We start from the raw sequence: 21,435 nt of genomic DNA on the forward strand, positions 1-21,435 counted from the left end.
ACAAGCTCAGCAAGACATTTAGGTCCGAATATAATTGGGACTCATTGTTCATAAAACCGGCCTACATACTCCGTTGCTCGTTTTGGGGGGTGGAGGGCTACTGGGAAATATTTCTGAAGATAAGTGAGGATGCAGAGTAAAGTTAAAGCATTTCTTTTGTAGGCGTTTAAATGCTGAGATCAGTTTTTATTTCTTCTGCCGTCTTATCTATTAAATAGAAAAGTGCACACAAAAATCTGGTGCACAATAGTGCCTGTATGATTTCAAAAGTGATGCTTTCCAGTTTTTCATAGGGTACAGTTGAATCTTGAGTCAGTGGTGGGTTGGGGCAGTGTTGTGGGAGGGGTGGGATATGCTGAGAAATCACCGATGTAGCATGATCGATGAGAGTTTGTATCCCATGTAAATGGGATGGAAGAGAGAAGAGGCTACGAACCTTCATGAAAACTATCCAGGGCGTAGTGCTTAGCATAACATACTAAAAAGGCACTGTGATGCTTTATAGCCTAAATTCTTATAGAATATGTGTTTTTACTTTACTAACAGTCATTCGTTGTGTGTCTACTATATACAGGGCATTTTATAATGCATTAGTTCTGAGCCATAAGAGTTTTTAGAGGAAGAAAAATGATACACCCCCACTGTTATAGATTAAAAAAAGGGATTTGGGGAGCTTAATAATTGCCCATTTGCTTCTCTTAGAAAATATTTTAACAACTTGACATTTAGTCACTACCAGTGCCTGTGTACCGCATCTAGCCCATTGGATATAGTGGGGCCAGGAATAAGAACGTGCTCGCTGGTCACACATTTTGGCTTGGTTTAAGAAAGTCTTCTATAGTCTGTTCCAAATGCAACATAGTGCCTGACATGTAGTTGTTGCTCAGTAAATATTTGTTGATGAATAGGTACATGTCTTTCTACTCTTATCTCTCTATTCCAGGAACATAGATGAGTTCATTGTTCTTCCGATGTGAACTGCGTCCTCTCAGCTGAGGAAGCCTGTCTTTGACGTTTAGCTTAACATGCCTCAGCCCCCATCTCGCCTTCTTTGGGAAATCCAGTGTTCTCCTACAGTCTTTATAAATACCTGCAGGCTCTTATCCATACTGTCAATATTGATATGCCTCCTCTTGGTACTACAGTATTTTTAATTTATGTTATTGTTTACTACCATGTGCTATAATTTAATTTCTCATTAAAAAAAATCACTCAACTAAATGGTACAATCTTTGAGGGAATGCACAGTCTCTATAATACCTTGACTCACTAAGTGTGCCCTGTTCATATTCATGATTATTTGACTAATGTTGGTCTCACCCTTTGGCCTCTGTGCTCTATGATGGCAAGACTCTTGTCCATTTTTTGCTGAATATTGAATCCGTAGGGCAGAACACAAGAGATAATCTCCATAACAAGTTCTCAGATTATTAATATTAATATTCATGCTGCATTTTAAGGTATTAGAAAATGCACTGATTTTTTTTTGAAATGGACAGACTTTGGTTCTGCCCCTTGATAGCAATAGGACCTTATACAAGTTACTTAACCTTTCTGAACTCAGTTTGCTCCTTTGTAGATGAAATAATAATAGTGCTACCCACACATGGCGATTGTAATAATTTAGCATTTAGGATGAGCTTAATACATGGTTTGCTTGAAATGGAGACGGCATACAAATTAGCTGTTACTGAGAATTATTTGATGATCCAGAAAGTTCACTACATAACTGAAAGGGTCGTAGGTCACATCCTAGGAGGACTCTGAAGTTCCATCCATACAACCTTCTGCCTTGCTGTTCTCTACCCCAGCATTGCCCAATGGGTAGACCAAAAAAGATTGACATTTAGGATTTTTATAGATGTTCTGTGTGAAAGGAGTTTTGTAGTAAAGAAAAAATTTGTGAGAGCTAAATTAAAAACAGTTAAGTTTTCTTTAAGTGGTACTTCTCATACCTTTTAATATGCCACAAGTGTGGTATAACTTGCAGCATTTTCCACTCTTATTTGACCGCTAAATCCTTTTCTCTTTGCTTGTATTCTGTAGGATTGATTAGCAAGTGCTTTTCAGGCTATGCTTGAAAAAAATCTAGAATAGTTAGTTTCCAGTCTTGTGCCAAAATGCTATAATAGTAACCTCTTCCAGTGAACAAAAATGCTTATCTTTAGAATATAGAAGAAGGGGTTAGAATAAATTTATAGATAAGTGTGACAGATGTTCCTAAAATTTGTGCTTTGTGAGAACAATAATTACTAAAATAATAAGCAACTAACCAACATGATGCTTAGATAATAAAACAAATAAGAGCCAAATTTTAAATATTTGCCTTAATCTTCTCACAACCCTCAAGGCTCAAACCAGCACCTCCCACTAAGTGTGGAAGTTTTAATTGGTATGCTGGAGAGAAACTGAAAGCTTGTTTTCATTCTGAATGCATGCCTCTTAGAAATTTAAGCACAGTAGGAGAAGAACCCTTCAGGTGGAACTAGATATAAATAAATCAGATTGTAACATCCTTCATTGCATAGCCAAGAGATTTTATTTTTGACTCTTTATAGGGGTCGGAAAAAAACAAAACTCCTGTTTACTAGGAATTATATGTTGCAAGTTGAAGCCTGGTTTCAAAGTTTTGAGATTCTTTTATGAATATAAGAAATTGCTTCTATTTTCACATTGTGTCATGGCTGTGAATATCTGTCGATAGCATTAAATAACACTTTGTAGATACTATTTTAAAGAAACGTCTTTTATTGCTGCAGTTTACTTTTTAATGATTTCCAAGAGCTGATATTGAAAAGTTGAGCTGTTCTCAAAATGTTTTACTTGGATTCTCCATGTGATAATCTGAGATACTGGGAACAGTAAACCTAATAATATTACCCCCCCCTTTTTTTTGTATTTTTCATTTATTTTCTTTACTTAAACCACAAAATTCTTGACTTTGCAATGGACTTTCCCCTCCTACGGCAGAAACCATTAAATATTCTCTTTTATGAAACAGGCTTTGAAAGGCAAGAGCTGAGAATCTCTTGTGACATTGTCCACACACATTTTTCAATTATATTTGTACCTTAGAAAGGCAATATTTTATCTCATAAGGTCTACAGATGTTTTTCTCAATTTCCACATTTTCTTATGAAGTAGGCAAAACAAAGAAAAATTATGTCTCGAGACCTAATTTTTCTATCATAAAAATATTTATTGAAGGCTTATTATATGTCAGACTTTAAATAATAACCTCATCATCACAACAATCCCTTTTTACAGATGAAAAAACGGAAGAGCCAGGATGTCACCCTGGCAACAGCTCTCAGAGCCTGGTTCTTATTTGTCTCCTTCTAATACCTGTGCCAGGTGCTCCTGCAAAGTTTAAGGGAACTAAAGGGGATCATAAGCTATACCTTCCACTCCTTCCTCTCACTTTCTCTTCAACCCTTTCCTTAACCTTCAACCTCTGCCTGTAAAGTCCCGTTATTACTCTTGCAAATAAATACCTGAGTTGAGGGTAAAATGCAGCATTGAGGATGGGCAGAGAAGTGATGCCTGCCTGTATTCATCATGTTTGGAGCCCAGCTCAGCCAGCACATAAATGCCTGGTTAGCGATGTAACACAAATTAGCATCCGGCCCTGCCTCCCAAGGGAACTTTGCCAATGTAAAAGAAATATAATAATAAAATGAAATAAAGTAAAATATGCACCATTGAGAAATTGAGTGAATATACAGAGTTGGTAATAGGATGTAACATGAGGATATTTCCTCCAGTTTCGGCCAGTAATGATGGGAATGGAAGAGGGCTGTGGCTGGGGCCATTAGCTTGGCCCCCGAGCCTCTTGAGAGTTGCAAGGGAAGTGGGGTGTCAGTCATGGCCATTTACTTGCCTGTGAGAGAGGCCCCAAAAGCCCGTTGACCTAGAGGGGCTGGGTCTGGTGCTAGGATGACAGTGAACCTGGAGGTAGCTCTGTTATCATAATTGTAACCTTCTTGTACCCTGTAGGCCGATTGTTTTGGGGAGATTTGGGTCACACAGCCAGACGTTTATAAATCTCTTCATGAGAAATTTAAGATAAGAGGTTCTATACTTTCAATTTGCCAGTGCTGTTTACCGAGCCCTTTGCTCTAACAATTTTCCTTTACTTAGACTAAGAGAATCTACCATGCTTCTGGTCATTTTCATACTCTTCTTTCTATTTTCAACATATATCATATTTTCATTTTCTCATGTCTTACACTCCATGCTGGTAGTCTTTAAAAATCCTATGAAAGATTCACAATATTTGATATGAAGTGGGTCAGAGTCTGCATCTATACATATAAACCAGAATGAGGACTCAAAATATTTAAAAAGTTCTGGTTTCTGAACAACGAATTTCTTCTTAGCTAAAATTCTCTAGTATTGTATTGTCTCTTGAAACTCTTGACCAGGAGAGTGAATATTCTCTTTCTACCAGGAAATTAATTAACTGCCATAATTTTTGGAAACACGTTTGGTAGAATCCCTGATGGGCATGTGAAAACACAATTTCCTTTCACTCTTGAGCAAAACTTTGCCTGGCTACAGTACATCAGGTGACTATTACATGGATTATTATAAACTTTATTTTTTAATCTGTCCATATCTACACAAAGACATATAAGTTATTCTGATTGTTGTTCACATTTGCTAATAAATAAAGGAAATATGTATATTTTAAACATATGTTCATGTTTTCAGGTTTAAATAAGAGAGAGAGTTAGTTATGCAAATAAATCTTGGTTAACTGAACTGCACTTGGGTGAATAGTTATGAATAATTTGTATTTTTTTGTTTTACTAATCGAGTACATCTCCCCAATTCAAATATGGTTATGTCTCTGACTTTCTCAGTTTTAAATTCTATGGCAGAGATGAGTTTTTTCAAACATCACTCTTGTAGTCATTATAAAAACGTCAGTATGAATCCTCACTCCTCAACAAATATTGATTTCTTCCATCAGGTTGGTATCCTGCCTATTTCATAGTCCTGTTGTGCTCAGCCTACCCTGAGGTTTAAAAAATATATTTACATAATCTGGAAGGATTTTCCCCAGGCCTATTTTGCCCACATCCTGTGAGGCCTTGTTCAAGATACCTACATACTTTGATAACTTCCTTCTTTGAATCCTTCCAAGTTTGTCCTCCTTACCCAATCAAAATCTTAATATGTCCTTATTCTCTAAATGTCTGTACCATGAACTTTTACACAAGTAATAATGGATATTAGTTTTGTTCATGACTCATTTCATTATACATTATCTTATTTCTTTGATTATATGATAAGCTCTAGAGAGCAAGCTCTGTAACTCAGTTTATTTTGTATGCTTTCACACCTGGAGGAGGGCTAGCATCTGTGAGAGGTGGTTAATCATTTCTTAGCCATTGGTTTGGTTGCCATTTCATATTTTCCAAGAATAGCTTTTAATTAATCTGTGGGCAGGTTAATTCATAGACTAATTTTAGGTAATTTATTAAGCTTAGGAAGTTAAAAATGTCATTAGCAAGACATTTCTCTCAGTTAAATATTAAAGACCACATTTTAAAGGAGTCTTATTTCAAATATTGTTTATTCAGTTACTCACTGAGTGCTTCCTATGTGTAAGACATTTTCCTTATGTGTCCAGACTGAGAGACTGTAAATTTTTAACTTATGTTCTAAATTTAGCCTAGGGGGTTGGTTAAGCCATAACATGTATAGCCATTAGTACATAAAAAATGTTGAAATTTTCTAAACATTTTTCATTATAAGTTTTTAAAAATTATAAAGTAATACATGCTTAGAAAACTTAGAAAACATGGAAAATCAGAACAAAACAAAACACGACAAAACAAGAATCCCCCATAATCTCACTGGTTTTCTCATCACCAATATCATGGAGTATTTTGGTCCTTACAGGACTTTTTCTGCATCAGAAATGAATCTAGAACTTTTGTGAGGCCCAAATTTTTACATTTTGGGGGGACCTTCTTTAAGAAGAAAAAATACGAAATTATAATTATAAAATTTAGTTCAAAAGGATATTTATGTATAGAATGGTAAAGGAAATCATGAAAATTGCAAATTTTAAAAAGTCGAAAACTACCATAAATCCAGAAAAATAAAAAAATTATTGTTTTTACTATTTTAATGTTTGACACTCCTCTCTTCTGCATTTCGGGTTGAACACTCACTGGTTGCTTCTTTGTAAGACAATGATTTTGTAATACCATTTTCTGTAGAGAAGCTAGAAAGATAATTTAGTCTCTCTTACAATAGTTGATCAAAATTCATTTATTATTTTTGATAATTTAGAAGTCTGTTTTCTTTTTTAAGCTTCACACTCTTTATTGATATTGCCTCATCTGTAACGTCCTCTGTTGCAGACTGGAGGATGGTTGGGTGTTTCTGGCCAGGAGGCGAGCCCGGCTCTCACAAAGCCTGTCCAGTTTGGAGGATATGGAGGTATCCATGCGATTGGGGTCAAAAGTGGTCTTCTGAGATGGAAACTAGGCAGTGACCCATTCAGATCTTTCTCCTTGGGACAAAGATAGGATCTGAATATTGTAGAAGATTTTCCAAGATGTGTTCTTGCTAGGCTTGGCAGATATGGAGGTAGGTCTGGCAGTCTGCATGTCCTTGAACCCCCAGGTGGCCACTAGGGTGGAGAGGGTGACCTTCCAGTCTGGGGCAGTGGCTGAAGCATCTCCTTTCTTCTTGAAAGAGGACATGCCTGACCTTAGAATGGCTGGCGAAGTGTGGTAGCTTTGTGGTCAATACACCCCTCTTCTTGATACATATTAAAATAAAATAGTACTTGAGTGATCTGATTTTTTTTTCACTTAGCAATATATTGTGACTTTTTTCCATGCTAATAAATATTTTCCATCACAGAACAAAATGTACCGTCATTTTCTTAGCTATCTTTTATTGCTAGACATTTTGGTTTATCCTAATTTTTTAAAATTGTAAACAATGTTGCATCAAAATTATTATGTACATGCCTGATGCATCTTTGAGAGTAATTTTTCCTTGGGATAAACTTTTAGAAGTGATGATTTTGGGTAAAAGGGTATACATATATAGTTTAAGGCTTGATACATTGTCAAGCTATTCTATAGAAATATCGTCACATGTTAGTTCATGAAAGGAGATAATAGTTTATGAGAGGAAAGGACTTTGCATTTCTTGAATGAGAAGCACTATAAATTAAGACCATTAGCACCCCAGAGAGAGCCATGAAAGAAATACAGACTGTTTTGAGAGAGACATACAGAGGCATGCCTGCCTGACACATTTGTCAGAATAAGGCCACATGGCAGCAGACTGTGTGAACAACTCTCCAAAAGCTTTTTACTGACATCAAAAGCCTGTGAGCTGTCATTAAATTTTGCTGCTTAGGCAGTATGTATGATGTATGATCTGATACAGAAAGAAATTTAAGACTGAGTCTTGAAGGTTTGGGTGTCTTTTGGGAAGCTGAGAGCAGTTGGTGCAATACGAGTTCAGGCCTCCTTCATATTCAGTGTGTGCAATCAGTGTTGATGTCCTTTGGTTTTGAAAAATGGTAAGAGCCAATATTTTCTAGTTAGGTAGGACTGCATCACTGTGGTTTTATGCCAGTAAATTTGATGGTATGATTATTTTCTATCCTATTGTATTTACTATAAAATATAAAGAAGCAAGGACATATAGCATAATAAACACTATAGAATACTATTAGTGAAAGATAAAGATTAGGAAAAATAAAGATTATGAAAAGTAAAGAACAAAAGAGCTGTTACATATTACTAAGAAATTAAACCAGTTAATCTTTAATAATGACTAGAATTTCTATGTGATGCACAGAAAAGATTTAATTTATACAAAATGTAATGATCGTGGTTATTTAAAATCTCATATAGAGCCCACAATTTAAAATTCATTCAAGTCTTAGTGTCTAGGGAAGATACTTTAGTGTGATGTGTTATAAATAAGTCAAAGAAATTTAATCAAAAATTCCATTTTACATTCCAGGAAAATAAGAGATGATTTCTTTTAATAACTGGCTCCTATGTCTTTTTTAGAACATGCAAAATGAAAAACTACAAACATAAGGTACTAGCCTAGGGTAGATACTATAACATTGACCTGGAAAAAAGAAAAAGAACATTGAAATGTCACGTGGCACTGGCTATATTTGGGGCCTTCCAGACTTGAGCATACAAAGGACATAATTATAACCAGACACACATGTCTCTGGCCAATTCCCTGGACAAGGCACACACGTCCACTTCCAACCGTAACGTGGTTGTGTTTGCTTTCTTGGCACCCAAGTCACGTGAAGAGCCCTAGCTATAATAGATTCTTGGAAGTACAAAAACTGGCTGGGTTTTTGTCCACGAGTGCTTCTTTTTCAGCCTCTCTAGAACAAGAAGCCATACTTGAAGATAGTATGTGTTGGTTTCGAGTTAACGTATTAGCCAGTCAGGCACAGGTGACTTACCTTCTTTTCACAGAACAGGTATCATCTCATGGGTTGGAGGTTGATGTGTAATGTGCTGAATCCATCCACCAATCTACTTCAATCATATTTTTGGGGTACTTACCAGGTGCTTCAAGATCTACATAGAAAAATATATAAACTACTCTGATTATAAAATGAGAAGAAAAGTGCACAAATAACTATAATGCAGAAATCTATGACTGATCTAATAGAAGAAACAGGATGTACTCTGAAAAATTCAAAAGGAGAGATTACACATTTCGTGGGAGAGATTTTTAAGACATCATGTTGGACCTGGCATTTGAGATGTGCCTTAACAGATAGCTAGAATTTTGACAGGTGAAGATGGAATGTTGTCAGTGAAGAGAACAGAATGAGCAGAAGTTCAGTACCATAAATCATGGCATGTGTTTGGAAAACAGGAAGTCACAAAGTTCTATAGAAACACAGAGAAGTAGTGAGCATAATGCCAGAAAACTGATCCATGGTGAGAGGATATCACTTAATTTAGTAGGTGAATGGTAGAGGTGGTGGTAGAGGTGAGGAATGATGGGAGATGCTTATTGAGATTTTGAGCAGTGAAATGTCATGATCAGAATCTAGACTTAGAATACTCTGTTTTGAATGTCTTGGATTGCTTAGAATAGAGAGAGGCCGAAGGTGGGAGACAAGAATGGAGGCTATAAACCTTAATCTGGTAGACTCAGCAGAAGGTGGGTGGCAGTGTATATTCATTCAGGATCCTAATTGTGAGCAGTAGAAACATCTCATTAACCTAGGCTAAAAGGCAGTGTGCGAGAAGGATTGATGGAAATGGCTGGAGAAACAAGCATAGAAAACAGGATGGAAGGGAGCTGGAATCATTGCCCAGATGAGCCCACATGCGTGGCCTGGTCAGAGTCCTGCTCCCAGCTCTTGTTGGTGGACACACCATTGGTCTATCGATGATCTTGCCGTTGTGTATACTTTCTAACGTGTTTCTACACCTGTGTATCACTTCTTTAAGTTTCACAGGCCCAGGTAAGAGAATCTGACTGGCTGAGTTTTTTGTCCCTGGGCGCCGGGGCTGGAAGAGAGAGGTGCCTCTACTTTGGCTTTCAGAATGGGAGGTGGGGTACTGCTCCTCCCCAATTCTACACATTCTGAAGAAGAGGGTTTAGTTGCTGGGAGGCCAGAAAAAGAAAAAGTCAGTGTTCACTGGATCCTACCTCTCTGGCTGCCTGAGAGACACATCCTTTCCCTCCACTTACACTGAAAAAGAAAAATAAGTGATATTACTCACACAACCAAAAAGCCATTCACACCCTCCTTAGTGGAAAGCGATCCAAAGTTTTGTCATATTTTGCATGTTTCGGTATCTCTGAGAAATCCTCCTTTTTTCTTCCAGGTGTCTTTTCATATACCATCCTGATATTCTGCCATCACTGAACTAACTTTGTAAGTTGACCATCACCAATAAAACTTGTATACAATAATGGGACAAAGAGAAGAAAAGAGAGGGAAAAGTTTGTGCAACGCTTGAGAGGCTGTAGTTAGAATTTATGACTTGTCTTTTCCTCAACCCTTTTGATGATCCCTTGCCTCAGGTATTTGGGGGTCAGGATGATCCTAATCTTTTCTGTTTTTTAACTTCTGTATTCACAGTGCCTGGCACAGAGTAGGTTAATGAATTACCGTTTTCCCAGGACATGCCTACACAAGGAGGATTCCTCAGATGATGCTCTGGCTTCTAGCCATATTCTTTTCCTGTCCCCCAGGAAGTAGCTCCCTGTCAATTCTTTATGCTGGTCAGAAATAATCATTAGTAGCATAACCTAATGTCCCTTATCTTTACCCTTTGTCAGGACATGCGTGAAATCGTCCGCTTTCAATTTGGTGGAACCATTTGTTCTGTTCCACAGATTTGCTTCATTTCAGAGCGTTTACTGCATCTCGCGCTGTAGCACTCCAGCTTTGCAAACGCTGGGTCCTTTTGGTCACTGGAACCAAGTCTCTGATAGACATTGTTATAGTGTCTTCTGCATGTAGATGTGGAATATGATAAAACCAGTGAATCCCACGGGCACCAGCTATGACCTTACTCCTTTTACTATAAAGTGGGTTTATTGCTCAGAAGGGATGTGGTTTGGTATACTCTTACTCTGAAGGCTGAAAAGAGCTGGCAGAGCAGCAGGAGTAGGCAGGCTGAGAGGGATAAGAAACCTGTTCCAGCAACTTCCTTGTGTCTCTGGGACTTCTAGGGGCCCAGTTCCCTGTATATCTTTTGCACTCGAAGATGGATATGCCAGAATTTATGCCACCCAGGTCATATACACAGCTCAGATCCATGGTCACCTATATCCTATTATAAGTCGTTACTCTGAACCTGGGTTTAATAGCAAAGCATGAGCATCTAAAGAAGGCCTCTCATTAGAACCTAAGGGGCTTTTTCTCTGATTCTTCTCGAAGAGTTTGTTACAGTCTCTACCCAACATCCTGATCTATCAGAGCCATTGAGTTCCCCCGACATCTTTGGGTCCTAAGGTTGATAACAGAACTCCTAGCTCTACTGTCTACCAAGCCAGAGACCATTATCTTGCTGTTGGCCTCACTCAAGGCCAGTGGCCGTCAGGTCACTTGGTAAAAGTATCAGAACATCTCTCCATATGTGACTTATTCTGCCTTCCATATTTGAAGAAATACACAGTGTGCTATGCCTCTTGTGGGTCGGGTGAGAAGCCTGTCTTTTCCTGTAGAAGGGATGTCTAACACACCTAAAGCCACTGAATCCTGACTTGTCTTCTTGCCTGAGTCGTCAGGCTTCCTTACTCCAATAGGATCTGTCCCCTGCTCCTTAGCACCTGTATCTCTTTCTAAGGCATTGAGAGTACCTGCTATTTCCTATTCTCCAGGTCCTGCCAGCCTGAGGTGATGTCATCAAAGTAGTAACCCAGCATGATGGTGAGGTGGCAGTGTTCTGTAGACTCGGGGATGGCACAGGGCAGAGAACTGATCTCACCCTGGGGCAAGAAAGTTAAGGCGCACTACTCTCTTGCCAAGTGACAGAAAGTGACTTCTGGCATTATCTCTATATCAGGGTATAATAGAAGTACTTGCCAGATTAAGAGATGCATTCTAAGTGCCAGGCCTGTATGTCTTTGCTCCTGTGAGGAGATAACTTCCAAAACAAGTCCTCTTTTTTGCCATGTGATTCAGCTTCTCAGAATCCACTTCTGTTTACAAGGCCTGTGTATCTTCTGCACTGGCCAAACCCAAAAGAGTTAAATGAGGATGTATCGGGTTACCACTCCTGTGTCTTTCAAATCTTTGATGATGATGTTAATCACTACAATAGAAATTAGCTCTTGATTCTTTAAGTTTGGATTTACTGTTTTGGTGAGGAGGAGGAGAAACAGATTCCTACTTCTTTTCTTCCATCCTATCCCTATTGCTGTGGGCTAGTGAGCCAGTTAGGGAGCCTTCCAGTTTGTGAAGATATCTATTTCAGCTCCTGGCTCAGAAACCAGGGGAAAAAAACCCTCAAAAGGTGTTAGAAGACTTACTCAGATTACCATGTCTGGACTCTAGTTACCGGGTCTGAACTCCATATGTTGTTTGATTGTCACGTCAGACTTCTGTTTATTAGGTTTAGAACATTTTTCATTAATAAAAAAATCAAGTACCACCTCAGCGAGTCTTTTGCAGCTCCAGGATCCTTCCAATCCAGCTGAAGTCAGAAATCCCATTTCAGTATAGCATCTTGCAAGTGGACTCCCTAACTTAAGCAGATCAGTGACTGAAGAGCTTTTCATAGATGTTGGCACTGTCCTCAAATGACTCAGTGAAGGGAGTGCCTCCTGGATCACTTTGGGGCACATAGTCTGCGAGTGAGTGGGCTTGGGTCACATGATGAATGCATTTCAGCCGTCCTGCCTTCCAGGGTCTTCGGAGTCCATTCACTACGTCACACTGAGGAATTCCTGGCATTTCGGCTTTGCTTAGTGTGGTCCAGAACTGAATCAAGACTTCTGTGAACCAGCTGAGCACACTGTTAGAACCACTCCCAGCTATTGAGCAAGGAAGTCAAACCCAGAGTCTCTGCTAAGTGTGCTTGTGTTGATAAATTTAGCCCCAGTATAAAGCTACGTTCTCTTCTTCTTTGGCTGAATACCTCCACATACATTCTTGTACATATTCCGTAGAGTTTGGCCAACATAAGCCGCTAATGTTCTGAGTTGCTTTTGGCATATAATTCTTTATTTTGGGGTTTGATTTTTTTTTTTTGTCAGCCCCTTGGGGCATGCTTGGATCTGGCTGTAGTTATAGGACTGGTGACAACATCGTGTGTGTGCGCGCTCACGTGTGTGCACTCACATGCACGTGCATATGTGTGTGTCTGCCTGTACCCATGCGTGTGTTGGCAGTGGAGTGTGAGGAGAATTAGCTTTATCTTTATAGGTAGCTCTCTAAGGCAGAGAAGATACCTTAAAATTTTATTCCACATAGGAATATACAAACAATTTGAATTTGCAGAGAGATACGTAAACTGTAAAGACATAAAATGACCATTCAGAAAACGTTGCCAAACTGTTGAAGTCTAATTTTCCAAAGGATTAATGATCGCAATTTCTCTTTTCCAGACTAAGGTAGATTTCCCGAGATCAAAGCGGTTAGATTTGGCTGGGTTGGAATTGTTCTCTTACTTTCTAAATCGAAATCAAGACCCAAGGAATTCCACTGAGACCTTGCCTTGAATCTTACAGTCCTTGCAATCAAAGATTCCCCTTTGCTCTCTATAACCTTAGTTTTTTTCTGCTTTTTTTTTTTCCTTGGATCTGATCTTCTTCCCTGAATAGATCAGATGAACTTGTTTATCATAGATAATAACAGATTAGACTTAAACAAGAACTTGATTCTTTTATATCCTCTTGGGTTTATAAGCATATAACGGCAAATTTGAATCAGTAAGGAATTTAATGGATTTGTTTAAAAGCAGAAACAGAAGCCCTTATATACCTTTTATAATACAAAATTAATCGAGTGAATTTTAAGAGCATGCAATAAATCTGACATTCCTTCAGTAACAAATATAACAAATAATTAAAACATTCAGACATGAATTGCATCCTATCCAAATTTTACCAAAAAGAGTTTCTTTTGCCCAAATATAATCTGTACTCACTGGCCTGGGGATCTGTGGAAATTTGCAGCAAAGCCAAGTTCTTTTGATGCCTGTTGAGATTCTCATGATGCCAAGTCACTTCTCACACCCCTGACCTTGGTCTGATACTGCTTGGGAGAATGTTATTTACTTAAGAAAGAACAAAGTAGGCACCAGAGTTTAAATTTTTATATAGTATTTCTTTGTTTTTGTAAAGACGTTATTAAAACAAGTATAAAACATAGTTAAAGGAAATAAAACTCTAATTTTACCTCTAATTTTAACTCCCTGACAGAGCAGCCATTTTCATTCTCTCTTGTTTTCCCTTCATTTCTGAATCAGTCAGTTTATACTTAGGGCTCTTGGGCAGCTCATCTTTCTCAGGCACTGAGTAAGCTTCCCAGCTGTTTGAGTCCAATCCATTTCATGTGTCAATACCCATAGCACAGTTCCTTTCTAGACTTCTAGACTTTTGTACCCATCCTTCCCCCGTCTGTCACTCTGAGCCCTTTGGTCCCATTGAAAGGCTTTCCTGGACACCACAGCCGTAGCTGACCATTGCTCTAAACCATTCGGAGGTTTTAGCAGTGGGTATGACCCCTTTGACTTGATCCTTGCTTTGAGGCTGGGTTTCGATTAGCTTTGGGACTCAAAGCATTTCTAAAATTTACATTTTACTGTTAGGGGCTGAGAAGCAACTCTCTGCAACTCTCTGAATTCATGGACTCTATTACCTTTCTTGCTTGCAAACTGGGCCAATTAGCTTCTGAGCTCATCTCTCTCGTAAACCTTACCAAATGCAACAACAGCGTGAGTACACAGTATTACGAGTTTGTTTTCTTGCTACTTCCCTTAGAGCTACAGGTTCACTAGGTGTGCGATATGCTTCTCAAGGAACCACTGGTTACAGCTTTTTACAAGTTTTTGCCACTGTATAACAGTGATCGCCACCTTTCCAACCTCCATTAACACTTATTTTGCATTCTACCAATTGACCACTAAGCCAATACCATATAGTTTAGGTTTTTATTATGGTAGCACTCTGCTAGTAGGTACCAATTTTTATATCTGTTTGAACAGGCTCAGTTCTGGTACAGTAACAAATAATTCTAACATCTCAGTGACTTAACATGAGGGAAGTTTGTTTTTTGTTCATGATATCCGAAGAGGGTAGGCTCATCATAGTAACTCAGGGCCTCAGACTAATGGTGAAGCTACCTGATCACATCCTTCAATGGCTGCTGAGGTGGGAGAAAATGGGTTGTGTAGGATCATGTGATGAAATGACACACAGCCATTCTGCACATGTTTCACTGGTTGTGATAAATCACGTGATCATGCCTGACTTCAAAGTGCAACCCTACTGCTCTGGGTTCGACTATAACTCCCCCGCCAAGGGCGTTCAAGTTCTAATCCCCGGTACCTGTAAATGTGACTTTATTTGGAAATAAGAGAATCTTGGCAAAGACAATCAAGTTAAAATGAGGTCATTAAAGTGAGCCCTAATCCAGTGTGACTGGTGTCCTCATTAAAAGGAAAAATTTGGACAGAGATGAACGTGCATAGAGGAAAGACAATGTGAAAACATAGGGAGAACATTACCTACAAGCCCAGGTATGTCTGAGGTTAGCAGAAGCTGGGCGAGAGGCCTGGAACAGACTCTCTGACACAGCCCTCAGGAGAAACCAACCTTGCTGACACACCGGTTTTGGACTTCTAGCTTCTGGAACTGTGGGACAGTACATTTCTGCTGTCTTAAGCCATTCAATTTGTGGTACGGTAGCTCACAAATACACCAATTATGTATCCAAAAGGATGAGAAAGCTGGAATATTTGTGAATAGTGTTAACGGCCATCACAATGTCTTTATATATGTAAAATATGCATAATATACATTTTGCTAGTTTTACTCCAATTTTGTAGAAAAATTTGCGTTCTGTTTTCTTCACTTAACATTATTGAACACATCTTTGTGTTTTTATACGACATCATGTTTTCATTATTAAATTGAAGCATTATACTTTATAATATAGTATGAAGTCTTTAATTTTCAATTTTCATGCTGTTCACAAGTACCATGAATTGTAAAATTGAAAATTTAAAAAGGCTTTAAAATTCTCAGTTAACACCAGTTTCCTATAAATCAGTAAGTATGAGGTACCAAGAGTATAAACACATTATACAGTGTTGTAATAAATGTACCTAATGTTAAGTCTTAGAAAGCCAGAGATTATTGCCAGAATATATGATTGAGTTTATTATTATATCAATAACATGTATCTATCTTTTCTGTTACTAGGCTTTCTCAGAGCTGAAAAATATATGTGCTATATAATAAAAATTCTCTCTCTAAATATTCCAAGGAAAATTTTAATTTTATCCCTTAATTCAGAGATAATATAAAGCAAGTCCTGGTTTTCTAGGGAATAGTCAATAAAAAAAAAAACAGCGAATTAAATTTGTTCTTATTCTCAATACCTGGTATTGCTTAAGAAGAAAATCCTTTGATCTTCGACTCCTACTCAGATACATAATCCTTGTAAGGGATGTTGTATTACATGCTGGAACACTTTCTTCTTTCTCACTCCAGCATTAAATTATGTATGACTCCCTGGTGCATATAAATATTTCCTTCTAGTTGGAATCTCACTTGCAGATAGTAGAAAGTCATAAATATAAGTAAAAAAAAAAAAAGAAAGTGACAGGCTCAGGGTACTCAAGGTATATTAATGGCACATATATATGAAAAATGCATGAGATTTTTTCTTAGAGTGATGACACCATTTTTATTTCTGATCTATAGCTAACCCTGAGAAAAGTGAACAAAATGACAATAAAACGAAATATTTTCTTCAGGTTACGTTTCATGGTTTCAGGGTTGAATTAAATAAATTCTTATTTACTGCCTTGAAATTTGGGTAGCATGCTGAGACTGTATCAGTACCAAGCCCAATTTAATGAACTAAAAAAAACAAAAACAAACCAATATTAGTATAGTATGTGGAAAATAAGGTTCTCAACTCTTGCTCTTGTAATGTGTATATAATTATTATTATTATATTATATTTCACAAAGCTACTATGTTTACTATATTTCCTGTAAGATATGGAAAAGTTAGGGTTTTGATTATTTGAGGATGTCTTAGGAACTGCCATGTAAAATCAGTTTCAAAATTTGAGGCTTTCGTCAGCATCAACCAACATCTTTGTCACCACTACCATCATGACACAGTTGTTATTTACTGAGCAATTACTACATGCTGGGCACTGTACCAAATACTTTACATAGAAAGTCATGATATTTGTATGCAGACTAGGAAAACTAAAGGGAATTTGGGAATATTTATACTGGGGTTTGGTGGAAAACAAATTATTACACTTTTCCCTGTGTTATATAACTATTATAGACAAAGTAAAAAAACAAAGCATGAGGGGAAATATTACACTGTTATTTTTTAAAAAACTTATATAAAATCTTATAACAGTTTAAATAAGAGACATCAACTCACTTCCATGACCATGAATTTTTGGTATCAGGTTTTAGGTTTAAAACAATGGAACACAATTTCTGCCTAGACTCTTTAATGACAATTGCTCCAAATTCTTGATAGCTATCATAAACTTTTTACAAACAGTTGAAAAAATTCGATTTCAGTTTAATAACCATTTACAATAGCTGAATTATATTTAATAAATCTTAGGATTCCTTTTATCATGTCGAAATAGTCAAAGGTAAGATTTCATGTGAAAAACGGATAGGTTTTGAATCCAATCTTTTTCAGATCAGATATTTCAGAGTAACGATTAAGCTTTGCTTTCTCCTGGAGCTGCATCTACAAGAGTCCCATCCCCTTACCCCCGTTCCTATTAACGGTGCAGTAGGGGTGCTTTGAGCAGAAAATCTTACCTTTTAAAGAGGTCACTGGATATTGTGTTGAGGATATGCTGTACAGATGCAAAAGTAGAAGCAGAAGACTGAATATAGTTTTTAAATAAGATTATAAAAAGAGAGCGATCAAAGACAGTAGATTTTGGATTAGAGAATTGAAGTTTTTTGTGCAAGTTCAGAGAATATAAACTTGGATTTGAACTCAAGACTCCAAGGCCTGAGCCCCTGACTCACATACTTGCTCATCGGATAACACTATATGCCCCAGAGCTCCTATTAGGGTCCTTTACTATTTACTGATATTTAATATTTAAAAAATGCACAATTTCTAAATGCTGTTCAAAGTCTTGGTTAAATTTTTAAACCATGAGATGTACTCTATGTCATATATTGTTTATACTTCCCTTGCTATAACTAGGTAAAAGAGGCCATCCTGCCTTATATCTATCATGAGTTCCCAGAAGGCAGCTGTTGTCCAGAATAGCACTGAGTGAGTGTTCAATCATGATTATTGATTCCAATATGTGCCAAGTGTTGTGCTAAATAGTGGATAGTGTACTACCAATTTAGCGAGAGGAGAGGGAAGAAGACAACCCTCTAAATAAAAAATGGGTTGCTGCGTATCCTATCATTACAGAAGATGATGCCATCAACTCTGTCGATGGTACCATGAAAGGCGTCCCAAAGAAGTGACATTTGAGCTGAGTTTTGAAGTGTGAATAGGAGTTTGACAGACAAAATTTGTAAATACATGTGCATCATGATAATCTGAGCTCTAGCCATGTGGTAGTATCATGACATAGTAGAAAGAACACTGGGCAGAAAGTCGAGAAACACATGCCCCTGTCCTGATGTGTACACTGTAACTTCTGCATAAGTCAGTTAACATCTTGCAGACTGTTTTGTGAAAGTATTTTGAAAAAGAAAAAGCACTCGACAAGTATAAGGAGATTATTCTCTCCTAGCAATTAGTATTTCTACCCTCAGTTTTTTCACTCAAAATTTTATAACTATGTCAATTTGAAATTCATTTCCTTCCATGCTTCCCTCTGTTTCCAGTACTACCTGTCATTTAAAGTCATCTCTTTACTTTTACTGAAGCATTTCAAAGTTGATTCTCACTCAAGACCACATGCTCATTGAGGAATAAGTTTTAAAAATTAAATTTTAAAATTGAATACATACTTGAGCTCCTGGTATAGGTGCAATATTGTGTTGTGTACTCTTGAGTACATACTGATCAGTACGTTCTGCCCATTTCCTTGGGAATTCCTCATTGAAAAGAGGAGACTTACATACAGAAATAACTCTGACACAGGCCAACAGGGATCAAGTTAGGGGACCTGTGATCTAGTAGTGGAGAGACTGATGTACTGCACATGACTAACTTTCGTATTAGTCAAACTTTAAATGAAAATTAGTGACAGGTGCCAATAAAATGTAGCAGAAACAAGGCTTATGGAGTGTCATTCTATACCTCACTTTCCTTTTCGTGATTTCTTTTGATCCTCAGAAAACTTGAGATGTAGGAAGGTATCATTTTAGTTTCTGCGTGAGAAATTCAAACTCAGGGAAGTTAACTCACCTCTCCAGAGTTTACAGGAGTGTGGTGGGGTGCGGGGGAGGGGCGGAGAACTGGGCTTGGTTTCTAGGCAGTAATTTTTGCATGGCACCAACTGGCTGGACACAGATTTTGGAGGCTGGAGGTGTGAAAGAATGGGACTGAGATACAAGTTCTTGCTATGGCTCCTTTTTTTTTTTTTTAAAAAAAAATGAGTAATAGGATAATGCGTGAATTTATTATTATTGTTATCATTATTTTATTATTATTTTAAAGTTGACCTTTTTTATTAGACAGAAATAAGATAAACTGATCAAAGAAAACTTAGAAACAACAAGAGTAAAGAAAAATATTCACTTATATTTCCAGCTCTAACAAATACTATTTTGATATGTTTTCTCCTAGTCTTTCTGCTATACTAGGCTTAGATCTGCATGGCTCCTTTTTAAAGAATTCTTGGTTGATTGATTTTCGGTATTGGGGATATGGGGGCGAAACTACCTACATTACCAGTTTCATGGATTAACCAACAGGTGGCACCAGGTCCCAGTGCAAACTTTTCTCCCTAAAGCTTTAGCACAGACCACTGACCTTCCCTGAAGCTTTATCAGTTAAATTAGGCAGATTAAAGTAGGGCTCATAACCCTGCCTCCTGAGATAGTCAAGGTCTGCTTATTTACACACTTTAAATCAATAAGCAGGGAATATAAAGCAGGCAGGAGGAAATGGAAAGGATGAGGGCTTGGGAACTTATTGACTTTAGAATGTCCACTGTACCGTTGAGAGCTGAGTACTTTGGACAAGCAACCGAATTCCTCTCAGCCCCAGCTCCTCACCCCTCAAGTGAAGTAACCGGCACTTACCTTTCACAATGGTTTTAGTGAAGATTAGTCATAATGTATATACAGTGGCTGACACGTACTAGCTCTTCAGCAAATAATAGTTATATTTATCCATATCTAAAAGAGAGGTAAGGAAACCATGAATACACCTTCATGTAACTCCCGTTTGTTTTCAGAAAGACATATCCAATAGTAGTCTTGTGTCTACTATTTTTTTCTTTTTAACAAATCTACTTCTATTTATTTACTTTCAATAAGTTTGACTCTGTGAGGGGTACAGCATTAAATGGATTCTGTGTCTAGCAGGAAGACTGCTTCGGAATTTGGCGCGAACCAGGCCCGTTTCTGTGAGCACGTGTCACCTTTCCCAGATTGCCCTGGTTTTGTTCCGGTTGCCACCAGGAGTCACTGCGATGTTCTTTGCCTTGTACTCATAAGCACATCTCTTGTTTGGATAAAACTCAGTTTCCTCTAGAGCATAAACACCTTTGATTTTAAGAAGAGCCATGGGTTCCCTCTGGTTCCAGAGACCTCGCTTATAGCAGCAAAAATGGCCTTGGACCTTAGCCTTCCAGACACGTTTGTCAGTTTAGAAGTCCTGTTCCCAGCAGCCCTCCTCAGGCTCCAAGATGGCGAAGGAGCAGTGGCCTATTATTCTTGCAAATGAACTATTTGGAGGAAGATTCTTTTGTGAAGAGTGGACAAACCAATAACCGCCTACGCTCCCCTCTCTTTTTTCTGTTAATATCAGGGTTTCTGCTAACTTATGGTTTGGACTCATGTCTTCTGTTAGCCTCTGAATAACTTCTTTTTACCACTTTTCTCTGTGTCTCCTTCTGTCCAACAACCATCTATGGTTGAGCAGAGGATTTGGTCGTGTTGACCCTCTTAAGGTTGAGCAGAGGATTTGGTCGTGTTGTCCACTCGCCATGGAGTACGGCATGCTGCCGGGTCACCCAATGCGATTCTGGTGAACTGTTTTGTTTGCCATAGATCAGATGTCTTTCCTTAGTTCATTTAATTCTGTCCAAGGTATTAGGGCTATGTGGTTCAGAGCACGGAGACCTGTATGTGCTCTGAAAACACTAGATTATGGTATTTCTAATTGCTACATGAAAGAAACCTTCATAAGTGGGTTATGGTCCTGGCAGCCATTCTGAGTATTCTCGGCAGAGGCAGTATCTCTGTAACCACATTTCATGGTGCTCTCTCAATGGGCTGCCTGGATAACTCCTATGAACAAGACATAAGAAATTCATGTTTTGACTGAGATTCCCTATGGGAACCATGTGCATGTGTATTAGTTTTCTATTTTTGCTGTAACAAATTTAGTGGCTTAAAGCAGCGCAAACTGATTATTTCACAGTTCTCTACATCAGAAGTTCTGTACGGGTGTCACTGGACCAACATCTGGTTGGCAACATGACCATATTCCTTTCTGGAAGATATAGGGGAGATTCTGCTTCCAGCATCGTTTAGGGTGTCAGAATTCAGTTCTTCGCAATTGTAAAATTGAGGACCCCTTTTC

General features: G+C 38.0%; 1 long non-coding RNA gene across 1 annotated transcript; it reads right to left on the minus strand.

Moving 5' to 3' along the window:
• Positions 1-6,318: 6,318 nt before the first annotated feature.
• LOC120617542 (uncharacterized) lies at positions 6,319-13,726 on the minus strand. Its single transcript, XR_005656948.1, has 4 exons — positions 13,638-13,726; positions 9,685-9,727; positions 8,477-8,594; positions 6,319-6,780 (listed from the first exon to the last, which is right to left on the minus strand). It is a non-coding gene; the product is annotated as an uncharacterized LOC120617542 (long non-coding RNA).
• Between the last annotated feature and the right edge of the window lie 7,709 nt (positions 13,727-21,435).

This window comes from Pteropus medius, unplaced genomic scaffold, assembly GCF_902729225.1.
Source record: "Pteropus medius unplaced genomic scaffold, Ma_sr-lr_union100, whole genome shotgun sequence".
Taxonomy (NCBI): Eukaryota; Metazoa; Chordata; class Mammalia; order Chiroptera; family Pteropodidae; genus Pteropus; species Pteropus medius.